The sequence below is a fragment of the Vipera berus genome, assembly GCF_964194415.1.
Source record: "Vipera berus genome assembly, chromosome: 4".
In the NCBI taxonomy this organism is placed as follows: Eukaryota; Metazoa; Chordata; class Lepidosauria; order Squamata; family Viperidae; genus Vipera; species Vipera berus.
In genome coordinates this window covers 91,910,134-91,922,237 of record NC_138206.1, presented here as the reverse complement: position 1 = coordinate 91,922,237, position 12,104 = coordinate 91,910,134, and the positions used below count along the sequence as shown (strand labels likewise).

At 38.5% G+C, this 12,104-nt stretch overlaps 1 pseudogene across 1 annotated transcript; it reads right to left on the bottom strand.

Annotated features, from left to right (window-relative positions):
- Window positions 1–2,115: 2,115 nt before the first annotated feature.
- On the bottom strand, window positions 2,116–11,155 carry LOC308667415 (F-box only protein 36-like; annotated as a pseudogene). The gene is made up of 4 exons: window positions 11,056–11,155; window positions 10,540–10,652; window positions 2,535–2,705; window positions 2,116–2,280 (listed from the first exon to the last, which is right to left on the bottom strand). The product of its transcript is annotated as an F-box only protein 36-like (transcript).
- Between the last annotated feature and the right edge of the window lie 949 nt (window positions 11,156–12,104).

Sequence of the window (12,104 nt, the reverse complement as noted above, 5' to 3'; positions counted from 1 at the left end):
CACTAGCTTCAGACCATTTTTATAGGACTTCAGAGAAAACACAGTTGTGATGTATGGGCCTACCCTATCATATTTAGTCTCTTTTCAGTTTCATAAAATGTTGGGTAAGTGTCAATCTATTTTTAACTTTTTTGAACAGTATCTCATTCTATTACCTGAAAAAAGGCTGACTTAAATCTGAATATTTAATGCAACATTAGCCTTTCATGAAATGACATTTTAAAATCCTTTTGCCTTTTTTCAATATGTGGGTTTATTAGCTGTTTTTTGTATGTAAATATTTCATGAAATATATTTTTACATGTCATTGATGGAACTATTTTGGGTTATAAATAGATTATACAGCAGAATGTACCGTACTTGCCACAGGTTCCCTCTGGTCATTATGCTATTAGAATATATTGTGATGAGATATATCTTCTCATTTTTGTGAAAAAAATATGTTGTAAGGGCAAGTCAGGAAACCAATAATGTTGATATGCTTTCTGTTTATAAGAAATGCAGGCCTTTGTTAACTATTTTTTAACCTTGTGTTTTGATTTTTTATTACTTATTATCAGCATTTGTTTCAATGTAAATAAAGGACATTTTTTGTTAATTTCAGCCATTGGAAGATTAAACTGAAATCTAGTCATCTAAATATTGGCTCATTTTGTTTGGTTTTTTTACTTCTGGTGCAGAAATGCCCTACGTACAGTCACCCACACACTCGTTACCTCCCGTATAGATTACTGCAATGCTCTCTACATGGGGCTGCCCTTGAAGACCACCCAGAGGCTTCAGCTGGTGCAGAGTGCGGCCGTGCGGGTAGTGATGGGAGCACCCCGATACTCCCATATTACACCCCTCCTGCGTGAGCTGCATTGGTTACCGGTTGTCCTCCGGGTGAGATTTAAGGTGCTGGTACTTACCTTTAAAGCCCTACATGGCTTAGGCCCGGGATACTTGCAGGACCATCTGCTGCCAGGAACGACTTCCCATCGCCCAGTACGCTCACACAGAGAAGGCCTCCTCAGGGTACCGTCGGCTAGACAATGTCGGTTGGCGACCCCCAGGGGAAGAGCCTTCTCTGTGGGAGCGCCAGCCCTATGGAACCAGCTCCCCCCTGAGCTTCGGATGGCCCCAGATCTCCAGTCCTTTCGCCGCGGCCTCAAAACACTCCTTTTCCACCTGGCTGACCTGGACTGACAGGGATTTTAATTATGTTTTTAATTTTTAACTCTAATTTTTAATTTATTTTAATTTTTATTTATTCTACAGGGGCCTTTAATTTTTATTTTTATTTTAACTTCTGTATTTATTATACGTTATTGTTGTTAGCCGCCCTGAGTCCTTCGAGAGATAGGGCGGCATATAAGTCCCAATCAATCAATCAATCAATCAATCAATCAATAAAATATGGGAAGTAATTTATAGACTGATGAACATGTCAATTGGCAGTTTATGTAATTTCTTGTTTTCGGAATAGTTGTTCTCCCTTCTAACCAGGGGAGATGATACAACCTTTGTATGCTGAGTTGTCCTGCTTTAGTACATAATGTTTCTGTTTAAAGTATTGATCATAATGAGGGGTCCTTAGTGCTCTCTGAGCTTGTTTTCTTGCAGATGTTTCATTACCCAAGCTAGATAACATCATCACTAGCACTGATGATGTTGCCTAGTTTGGGTAATGAAATGTCTGCAAGAAAAGAAGCAAGCTCAGAGAGCATTAAGGACCCCTTATGTCAACCCTGAGCTACAAATATTCTCCTTTATTAATTGAGCATAATTTTTTTAAAAAGTATTAATTATAAACTTTTGAAGTCATCCTTATTTAACTGGGAAAATCATTTCTCATTTAACTGGGAAATAAACACAATAGGTTATCATTTTAGAGTATGAAACTGCACCTCCCAGAATTCCAAACCAACACAGCCAAAGGATAAAAAAAATCTAAGTTATAATACAAGCATCTGAAAAGAGGAATTGATGTATCTTGAGGAGCATATACAATAGAAGACTGAAGAAGAAAGAAGCAGAAGCCACAGATGCTATGAAACATTTATGGCCCAGTAATGTTATGCAGTCTGAATATTAGTCTTTATTAAGAAGAAGATATAATATAAACTCGACATTTTAGAAGAATGTGGTGTGCCTTCTCTGCATCTGTGTCAGATAGCCTTTTCTTTGATGAAAATTCCTTTGCTTTTCATAAGCTGGAAATTTGGCTGACTGTAGATCAAGAGTAAATTTATCTTGCAATTTTTTTATTCTTTCCCAAAATTCATCGGTGTTACACAGCTGAAAGATAAATATCTGCAATGCTTATTATATTCTACATATGAGTAAATCAAATTATCATCTTAATCAAAATAGATTTTTCTACCTCATCTCCATTGGATTCTTAATTTTTTGATATATCTCAAAGCTAAGTGTTTTCTCTTTATACATAGTAGTGTGTTAGTTGACTTATAACCTCTGTATCACACCATATAAATTATAGACTATATATTATGACAATTATTTAAAACAGCAAATAGAATGAAAGTTGTTACCTGCTGAAACCTTTTGCAGGTTTTTGACAACTGTTTAATATCCTCCATATTAAGAAATGACATGATATGAACAATCAGATTTTCAGGCATTCGAACTAAGAAATCGTAGTGACCTTGACACAAGTTGAGAGTGTACTTCAGCATGTTTTTCCCAAAAATGCTTTGAACGTGCTCTGAATGAAGTAAGTAGAGGGGGGAAAACTTTTAGCACATGTGCTGTAAGAATAAACACTAGTGAGGTTGTGTATTATGGTTACAGCAATATAATGCAGATTCATACTCTAACAATAAAGGTCATTGCAAAACACTGGTCACCTCATAAATTGTAGAGATAGTTGCTAGATGGGACTACAACTGTACTGCGTTGTTTTTTTCAATTTTGATATATTAGCCTTCCCAATTAAACATCTACATCTGAGGAGAAATAATTTGGAAAAAGAAGCTATAAAGAATAAAAAGAGAAAAACCTTTACTGTACTAAAAGAAGATGGAAGGCAGCAATAAAACTTGGTTGTATTTACTTAAGAGTCAGATTCATGGAACACAATGTGGCTTCTTTTTGAATGGAGAGGGTTCTGCTAGCAGTGATTGGAATTATTATTATTTGAGTTTGAGCCAACCTGAAATTAGTGATATAAATTGAATACTATTAGTGGGGAGGGAGTTAATTGTGAAGGAACAAGAATTCTGGAGAGACTAGGGTATAAGCCTTTTAAAGAATTAGATAGTAGAGCTGAATTTTATGACTTTTATGTTTCAGTTGTGTCCTTTATGATTAGCATGACAAAATCTTGGTTTGTCAATTTAAAGTGAAAGCAACTTACAAACAAAACTATAATTTTAAATGGAAAGGAAAAAGTTGGAGACCTGGCAAATTACATTAATTACAATTGTTTGTAAGAATTCTATTGTTACATAAAATCTTGTTTATATTCAATTGATCTTCTGAGTAGATGAGATGGAATCTACCTTTTCTATGTCTTATCTATGTTTTACCAATACCTTATAAAAATGGTGTGAAAGATGACAGGGTCAGTCTTTACTATAAATACTCTAATAAATTTATGATTTATTATGGCAAAGAAATCTAAAGTATATTTAGTTACATATACATACCACAAGCATATTTCAAGCAGATACTGAGGTGGAGACCTATCTTTTTAAATAGGTTTTTGACACCTAGTCAATGACTGATATTTTTATTGATAGTTTTAGTGTTGGATATGGTTATTCAACAGGGCATTTTTGTGTCAACACTTTATTGTACACAGACCAGTGTAGAATAAAATATTGGTGATATAAAAATTAAATAAAAACAAACATGTCAGATTGTCAAGCTTCATTTAGATTGATATGAACTAGAAGGCTTGAAGGCAGAGCAAGGACATAGCTCTTGATAAAAAAAATTATTCTAGATACTAGAAAAGCCATTAATAACCTAGAAAAGAATCTCCTGCTATTCCATTCTTTTGGATAACCTTATATCCTAGTATTTTGAGAGAATATTCATAGTACAGATTTGCAAAACGTATCCCTTCGAGAAATAATTTTCTGGTGAGTTCTAAAATGTTCCGTTCCTCTTCAGAATACTGCTGTACTCACATCGTCCTGTCACACTAAATAAAGTAGCATTCCCAGGTTCTAAAGAAGTTGCCATATGTTTATGTATGCTTAGGTGTATTTGGAAATAGATCCTCACAAATTAAGAACCACTTGCTTCAAAGTCCAGAGAAAACTTCAGTGTGTACAAACCCCTTTGAAATAATATATACCTTCTGAAATAGTATGAGATAAAGTTATGCAATAACATACTATGGAGGAGCATGTGCCCCCAATGATGTCTCTATGGATTATAACCAATGCTTCTCAATGTACAAGTCGGCTGCTTCAACCCATTTGGCAGTTTTGCCATCAGATGGTTTAATGCAATTGCTTGCAGAACATCAAATTGTTAGTAGAAATTATATTTGTGTAAATCTGCCAGAACAAAACTTATTTATTTATTCAGATATTATTTAGATATATAAATACCAAATTCAGATAGTACCAAAGCCACCCAAGATACATTAATATATAAGTAAGAAAGCATATTAGCACTAAGTAAAAAGTAATGTGCCTTGATCTTGATGAAAGAGAATGCTAATTCTGGATTACCTGGGTAATTCATATGAAAGTTGTCTTCTTGTCCTTAGATAATTATGACTAAAGCATTTCTTGTACATAAGCGATACAGATATACATACAGCAGTACTTTGCATTCTTGAGAGTTTTTTAAATTCCATATATAAATGAATTTGTCCTGAAGTATAATGATATTTATCATGAAAGATTCAGGACCTTGCTTCAGTATATGTACTTAAGATATTTGCAATGATGAAAAGATTTCTCTATAGCAACCATCCCCATGCAGGTGTGGCACCAGTCATTAAGTACATAAGCAGAACAGCTGATTCTATATAAGAATAAGTGCTCCAGAAACAAAGAGATAGAAAGAAATTAAATGAACTCTATGGAAAAAACCTACTAACTGTTTGCACTGTACTTCATTAATGTCAAGTAGTTCTTTGGACGAAATAAGGCTTGCTAATATACTGTATAAAGGTAAAGGTAAAGATTCCCCCGCACATGCGTGCTAGTCGTTTCCAACTCTAGGGGCCGGTGCTCATCTCCGTTTCAAAGCCGAAGAGCCAGCGTTTGTCCGAGGACGTCTCCGTGGTCATGTGGCCGGCATGACTAGATGCCAAAAGTGCATGGAACGCTGTTACCTTCCCACCATAGTGGTCCCTATTTTTCTACTTGCATTTTTACGTGCTTTCGAACTGCTAGGTTGGCAGAAGCTGGAACGAGTAACAGGTGCTCACTCTGCTACCCGGCACTCAGGATTTGACCCGCCAAACTGCCGATCTTCTGATCGACAAGCTCAGCATCCTAACCCACTGAGCCACCGCGTCCCTCTAATATACTGTATATATTCTGTCATTACTTTTTTAAAAAAAATATTTAATAAGATTTATATCATGGCCATCTTGCTATAGTGGCTTTGGGTAGCTAATAACAGATGAAAACATCCTATCTATACACTGCTAAAACTCAAAACAGTGCTTTGTAGGGCAACAGTTTTTGAACCTAGGCACCTCAAATGGGCTAACTTACAAAATGTCTCCAAAATCCAGGACCTGTGATGCCCAAAGGGATGAAACCTAGGAGAGTTGTGGCTGCTTTAACGCTGTTGGGCCACTGCTGTGGTCATGTGATCATTTTCAACATGCTGTGACAGTTTCCCAGCCACTCTCACAATTTCTCATTCCTTCCCCCACCCAGCAGCAGCTTCTTATCTGACTGTTGAGAAGGAAGGGGGGAAGGGAGGGAGGGAAGGCAGGAGAGAGGGAGAAACAGGAAAAAAAGAACACTACCACTCATTATTACTGCCCCATGCCACCATCAGGATGCCATCTCTGACTGATATGGCACCTCTTGCACACTCCCAAGCACTCACAGGCATCTGTTACTTCCTTCCGTGCATGCTCCCTGACACACATGCCCTCCCCGACACACAGGGCATCTCCTGCACACCTTCACAACTCCCATGCATTCTATCCAAACTACCTGGCACCTGTCATGCACCTCATACACCCTTACCAACTCATGTAACCCACCCATGTGCCTTCCCTAATTCATGTGACATCTTTTGTGCACACCTGTGCATCTCTCCCAACCTGCAAGGCACTTCCCTATGCACCCCCTCACTCACTCCCCCTCTCAGAAGTACCCACTTACCTTCCTTCTGTTCTTGGTTAAGATGGCAACGCCTGGATCAGCTGCGGCTGCATTGGCTCTCGAAGGTGAAAAGTTTTTGGAGGGATATAAGGGATATAGACCACATGATCAGGAAGATTTTAATGTGTTTGAGCAACATAGTGGGACTAAGCTAACATACAACCGACAATATTTGCTGGCATGGTGAGTTTTTAGCTGTTTCAGAACTGTTGGTGAGACCGTTAAAAGTCGTTCACGCTGTTTGAAATTGTTCTGCTGGCAACAAGTTCTGACTGCTGGCCCAGCGACAGATTCTATTGCAAATCAGGGCTGTTTCTTTTTATTTAAAAAGTTTTACAATACATTTTAACTTTAATCCCCCCCTCCCCCACCCCCACCCAACCCTCCCTATCCCTTCCCCCCATTCCCTCCTCCCCCCCCCCCCGACTTCCCAGAGCTAAATACAGGGTATAAAATCAAAAAACAAACATAAGCACCCCTATGTTATCAGCAATAAACTATTAGTTCTATCTCCCTCTAGCTCATGTAAAATGAATACAAACAATATTAATATTACAAATAAAGTAAAAAAGAAAAAGAGAAAAACAAAAAAAAGCTTTACTCAGAATAGATTTTCTTAATCCCAGTCCTTATTCATATTAATTTCAAAGAAAAAAAAAAACAAATTCTCAGTTACGCGCCAAAAGCGCCTATCTATTAACCTTAATAATCTCCAACCAAACTAAACCATAATCAAAAATAATTCTTGCATGTATCACACCAAATGTCTCGCAGTTCCAGGTCATCCTTGAGTTCAAATAAAAAGAGTAAAAAAAAAAAAAGGGGTTAAGCAGTCTGTAAGACAACTTATTGTTAATTAGGAGCTTGCATACCCATTCTTAGTTCAACACACACTTTTAGTCCATAACCCTAATATACTTTTCTAACAAGCAAATAACATCCATCTTAAATTGTGTTACATATTAAAAAAAAACTTTCTTTCTCCTCTATGATAAATTTAATCCATTAAGATACTAATTTAAAAATTTAATCAGCAATCTTAACGCCCCAAAACTTTTGGAGCATGTCTGTCATGACCCCCAAAACTTCTTTGGACCGCGCCCCTCCCACATCTTCACTGTAAATACACTTTGGAGATTCCATAACTATCTGCTGGTCTTGCTCTTGCTCTCGTCTCGCTCTTCTTAAGGCGGCACGCGTCTTCCTCTGGCCTCCTGCAACATCCAATGAAACTGTATCTTGATCCCCTCCAACACCATTGTCCTCTATCTGTCTGTCTGCAACATCTTGAAGCTTTCCCTCGCCGTATCCCTTAACAGCTTCCAAAAATGATAAGGGGGTTGCTTTTAACACATTGCTATAAAAATCACGTGCCTGGGCCACAGTAACCAGACGATGTCTTTTACCTTCATGCGTCACCACCAGTCCAACTGGAATCTCCCATCTAAACTTAATATCACATTTCTTAAGTTCCTGTACTAAAAATGCAAAATCTTTCCTTCTCCTTAAAATCTTCGGAGGAATCTCTTTTAAAACCAAGACTTCTTGCTCAGCCACTACCAGTTTAGTATCATAGGCAGCTTGAATAACTTCATCTCTAATTACTCTCTTTGTAAAATAGACCACCACATCTCTGGGTAACTTCCTTTGTCTTGCAATCCATGATTTACACGAAAAATTTTGTCCATATTTCCCTCAATTTCAGATGCTGGCTGGCCCAATACCCCTTCCAGAGCCTCAGAAATCAGCTGCTTTAAATCTTCTTTACAGTTCTCCTTTAAACCCCTGATTCTAATAGCATACTGCATCTGATGATACTGAGCAAGGCTCAATTCTCCGTCCATTTTATCCCTTATATTTTCATTTTCTGATACTTTTGCTTCTAATATAGAGTTCTTTTGACTGAGATCCTTCACTTTTTCATCCAGCTGTTGCACACATTCAGCTACAGATTCAATCATAGACAACATGTCCACCCTCATTGCTCTAAATTTCTCTTCCATCTTCTTCTCCAGTTTCTCCTCCAACTTTTTCAGCTTTTCATCCATCATGTCAGACATCAATTGTGAATGCTTTCCAAGAGCATCTTGTAAATCCTTAAGCGTCAATGCCGGAGGAGGTGCAGGAGGAAGCAAAGCTTGCAATGAGGTCTGTTGCACCAGGGAAGACCCCGCACTCCGAAGAGCTTTAGAAGTTTTAGCCGCCATCTTCCCCCACTTTCACTTATTGCGCACTTTCACTTTGAAGCTATAAAATCCATTGAGCTACAGAGTAAAGATAAGAGTCCACATCACCTTGACCTCCTGTACCGCTCTGCCTGCATCTTGATAATCAAAGGTATTTCCTTTTGGCAGGGGTGGTTGCTAACGCCTGGCTCTGCTCCATAAATCCCGGAGCAGGGGCGCTGCGCAGCTCGGAGCAACCCAGGCTTCGGGGGGGCTCAATCCTTCAGCCGCCCAAACTCTCAGCTCAGGCGGCCCCGGAGAGCTCAACCCCTACCTGGGGCCTCACCCCCTCCTCTTCTCCCGAGGAGGGGGCTTCAAATCCATCTAAACAGCTGATCGGCGCTGTTTACGATGGAAAAACACAGCTGCGGAGCGGGCAGCCCGAAAACGGCTGTCTTCGGCGTTGCGTCGCCACCGGAAGCCATTCAAATCAGGGCTGTTTCTGAAGGAGGCAGAGGTGGAGAGGTCCCGGAGCTTATGGAGCAAAGGAACTGGATGAGGCTGTCGGTAGGCCCAGAGGATGGGAGAGAGGCTTTTGGAGGAGTTGGAGGCGGCAGGCGCCCCTTTAAGGAAAAGGTGCAAGAAACAGGATCAGAAAAAGGAAAGGAGGCGAGGTTGTCGTGCAGGAATACTAGCTAATTTGAGGGATAATCTACACAGAGCTCCATTTCCATCTGTCCTGTTTGCCATCGTTCGCTCCCTAAAGACTAAAATGGACATTCTGAAGCTTGAGCTGGCCACAAACAAGGAGTGTATATTGGAGGTGGTGACCCTTTGAGAGCTTTATGCAACAAAATTTCATTTTGATGTATGCTGATTGGTGTACTTTCAAAGTGACAATAAAGCTATTATTGTTGTTGTTGTTATGTTGTTGTTATTATTATTAGACTTGCTGGCTTCCTCTCTGACTTTCTCCCTGCAAGCTTCCCACAAGGAAAATAATGGGAAGGTGGGCAGGAATTTGAGGGAGGGAGGGAGGGAAGGAAGGAAGGAAATGATGGAATGATAGGGAGGGAGGGAGGAACAGAAAGGAAAGAAAGAAAGAAAGAAAGAAAGAAAGAAAGAAAGAAAGAAAGAAAGAAAGAAAGAAAGAAAGAAAGAAAGAAAGAAAGAAAGAAAGAAAGAAAGAAAGAAGAAAGAAAGAAAGAAGGGAGGGAGGGAGGGAGGGAGGGAGGGAGGGAGGGAGGGAGGGAGGAAGGAAGAGTTTCTGATCCTTCCTGACAGTTTCCCATATTCTCTTTCTCAGTTTAGGTAAGCAAATATCTCTGAAATGATGACCCAATGGGGCCTGAGTTGTCTAGTAATTAAACAAATACTAAAAACAATCAAGACCCAACATTTATAATGGTCACCAAGATAAAAACAGATCTGATAAAGTAATAATGCCTCCCAGTCTCCAACTAACCACCAAACCCCATGCCTGGGACCACATCCAAGTCTTTAAGGTATTTTTGAAAGGTCAGCAGAGTTAGAGCCAATCTTATATAATCTTTTTGTTGTTTCTTATACTACTAAACTAAAACATAAGGCCCCGATTTGCAACTTACATAAAACAGCTTTAGAAGAAATGAGAGTGGTATAAGAAGTGACAAGAAAAGAGATAAGTAGAAATAGTATGCAAAAGATACTGTAGATCTTTATAAGTTCAGATGCTATACTTTATAGAAGAGATGAGTTATGCTGATAAATGCCATTTATATTTGTGTGTACCTTCAGAAGGTAAAATTTCTTTGAGTAATTTATATGGGAGGTTTGCCTATCAATCCTAGCACAACGAAGATCAAATCTTTGTGCTGCAAACAATAACATTAACAAACAATAATGAAGAACCAGTCTGATCTAATGGCTAAGACATCAGGCTAGAAATCAGGAAACTGAGTTCTAATTTCATTTAAGGAATGAAGTTCTGCCAAGTGGAGCCTTGACTGTATGCAGTATGACTGTATGTGCATGCATGTATATATATAGAGAGAGAGGTACACAATTATTTTCCCACTTAATACTTGCTATGTAAGTGTTCATCCAATAGAAAATCTCTGTGTGTCTTCTTCAATTCCTTTGGAAAAATCTTTTCTTGATTAGGTCGGTAAGTAATTTGCCATGATCTCCAGATAACCTACAGTGTTGAGAATTTTTAAAAGAGTGCAGTAAGTTATTAGCCCTTTCCCATTTTTGTCAATAATCTAAACATAAAGCAAGAAATCGAAAACATCATTTGCAACCATTTGTGTTTGAATTACATTGTGTAGGAAAAGAGAAACATGGCACACGAATGGTGTTATTTGTTTCGGAGTCCATGACTACAATATATATATACAGACGTAACTCTGGCATATCTGTCAGAATGGCTGTTTGGAACTGCTATCTCTTTTACCTGAGATTTTATTCTCTTAGCTGACTTAACAGACACTTGACTATACAGAAGATTAAAAAGTGCATCTTTCTCATATCTTCACTTTTTTTTGAAAATATACAATAAAGTTTCTAATTTCAGAATAATAAGATCTATGTCATTTTACCTCAGTTTTTGTGATGGTGAAGTAGTGAAAATCTTTCTGGGGAGCAGGAGCCTGAATCTGAACTTCACAAAGTTTCTCCTGCAGTAGTGAAGACATTCTATGTCCCAAAGTTGCTTCTACACCTTCTGTAGAGCTTGAACTCAGCCTATTTTATATGCTCAAGAAATAAATAACTGGCTTGTGTTTACATTACTGAGACCAGTTTCTTTACCTAAGGAGGGTTCCGGTGAATAGTGTTTTCATCACCAGTTGGGCAATAGTAAAAACAAAAAAGAAAAGCTATGAGTCTGTTTAATGTTTGAATTTTAGAGATGGGGGGGATTTAAGTAATACTATGCAGTAATAATTTTCCTTCCTTCCTTCCTTCCTTCCTTCCTTCCTTCCTTCCTTCCTTCCTTCCTTCCTTCCTTTTTCTTTCTCTCTGCCTTTGAGTCCATCTTGACTCCTGGCAACCTGGATTTGTCAGCTTCCTTGGCATGCAGATTGCCATTGTCTGCTTCCTCTGCTGAGAAACAGTGTTTGGCTCCAGGTTACCCAGTTCTAGAGAAGTTTATTTATTTGTCACATTTGTAGGCCAACTACTCAAAATGACTCTGCGTATGTACAAATTCAAAACATAAGTCAGACAACAACAAAAAATGAAAGGGCCAACAGGAGGTAGCAAACAATGTAACAACAAAAAAATTGAACCCCATCATATCCTAGCCTAGCCCAATATCTGGGGAAGAGCCAAGTCTTCAAAACTCATATAAAAGGTCCATTTCATTGGACAAAGATGTACCAAATGTATGCTGAACAGAGATAAAGCAAGCAAGCAGAAAGAAAGCAGGGAAAGTTTAAAATCAATCCCCTTCCTTCTCCCCCCCAAACCATTTTCCTCGTCACTGGCCATATTCCAATGAGAAAATGGGTATCTTTAGTGGATATAACAGTCTCAAGCTATTAAAACACTTTAGATGAGCAATTTTAGTATTTCTAGAAGCTGCTGTCAAAAGGGCATCAGAATAAGCCTAGAGAACATACTGTGCATTTTAGCAAAGTTTAGAAGC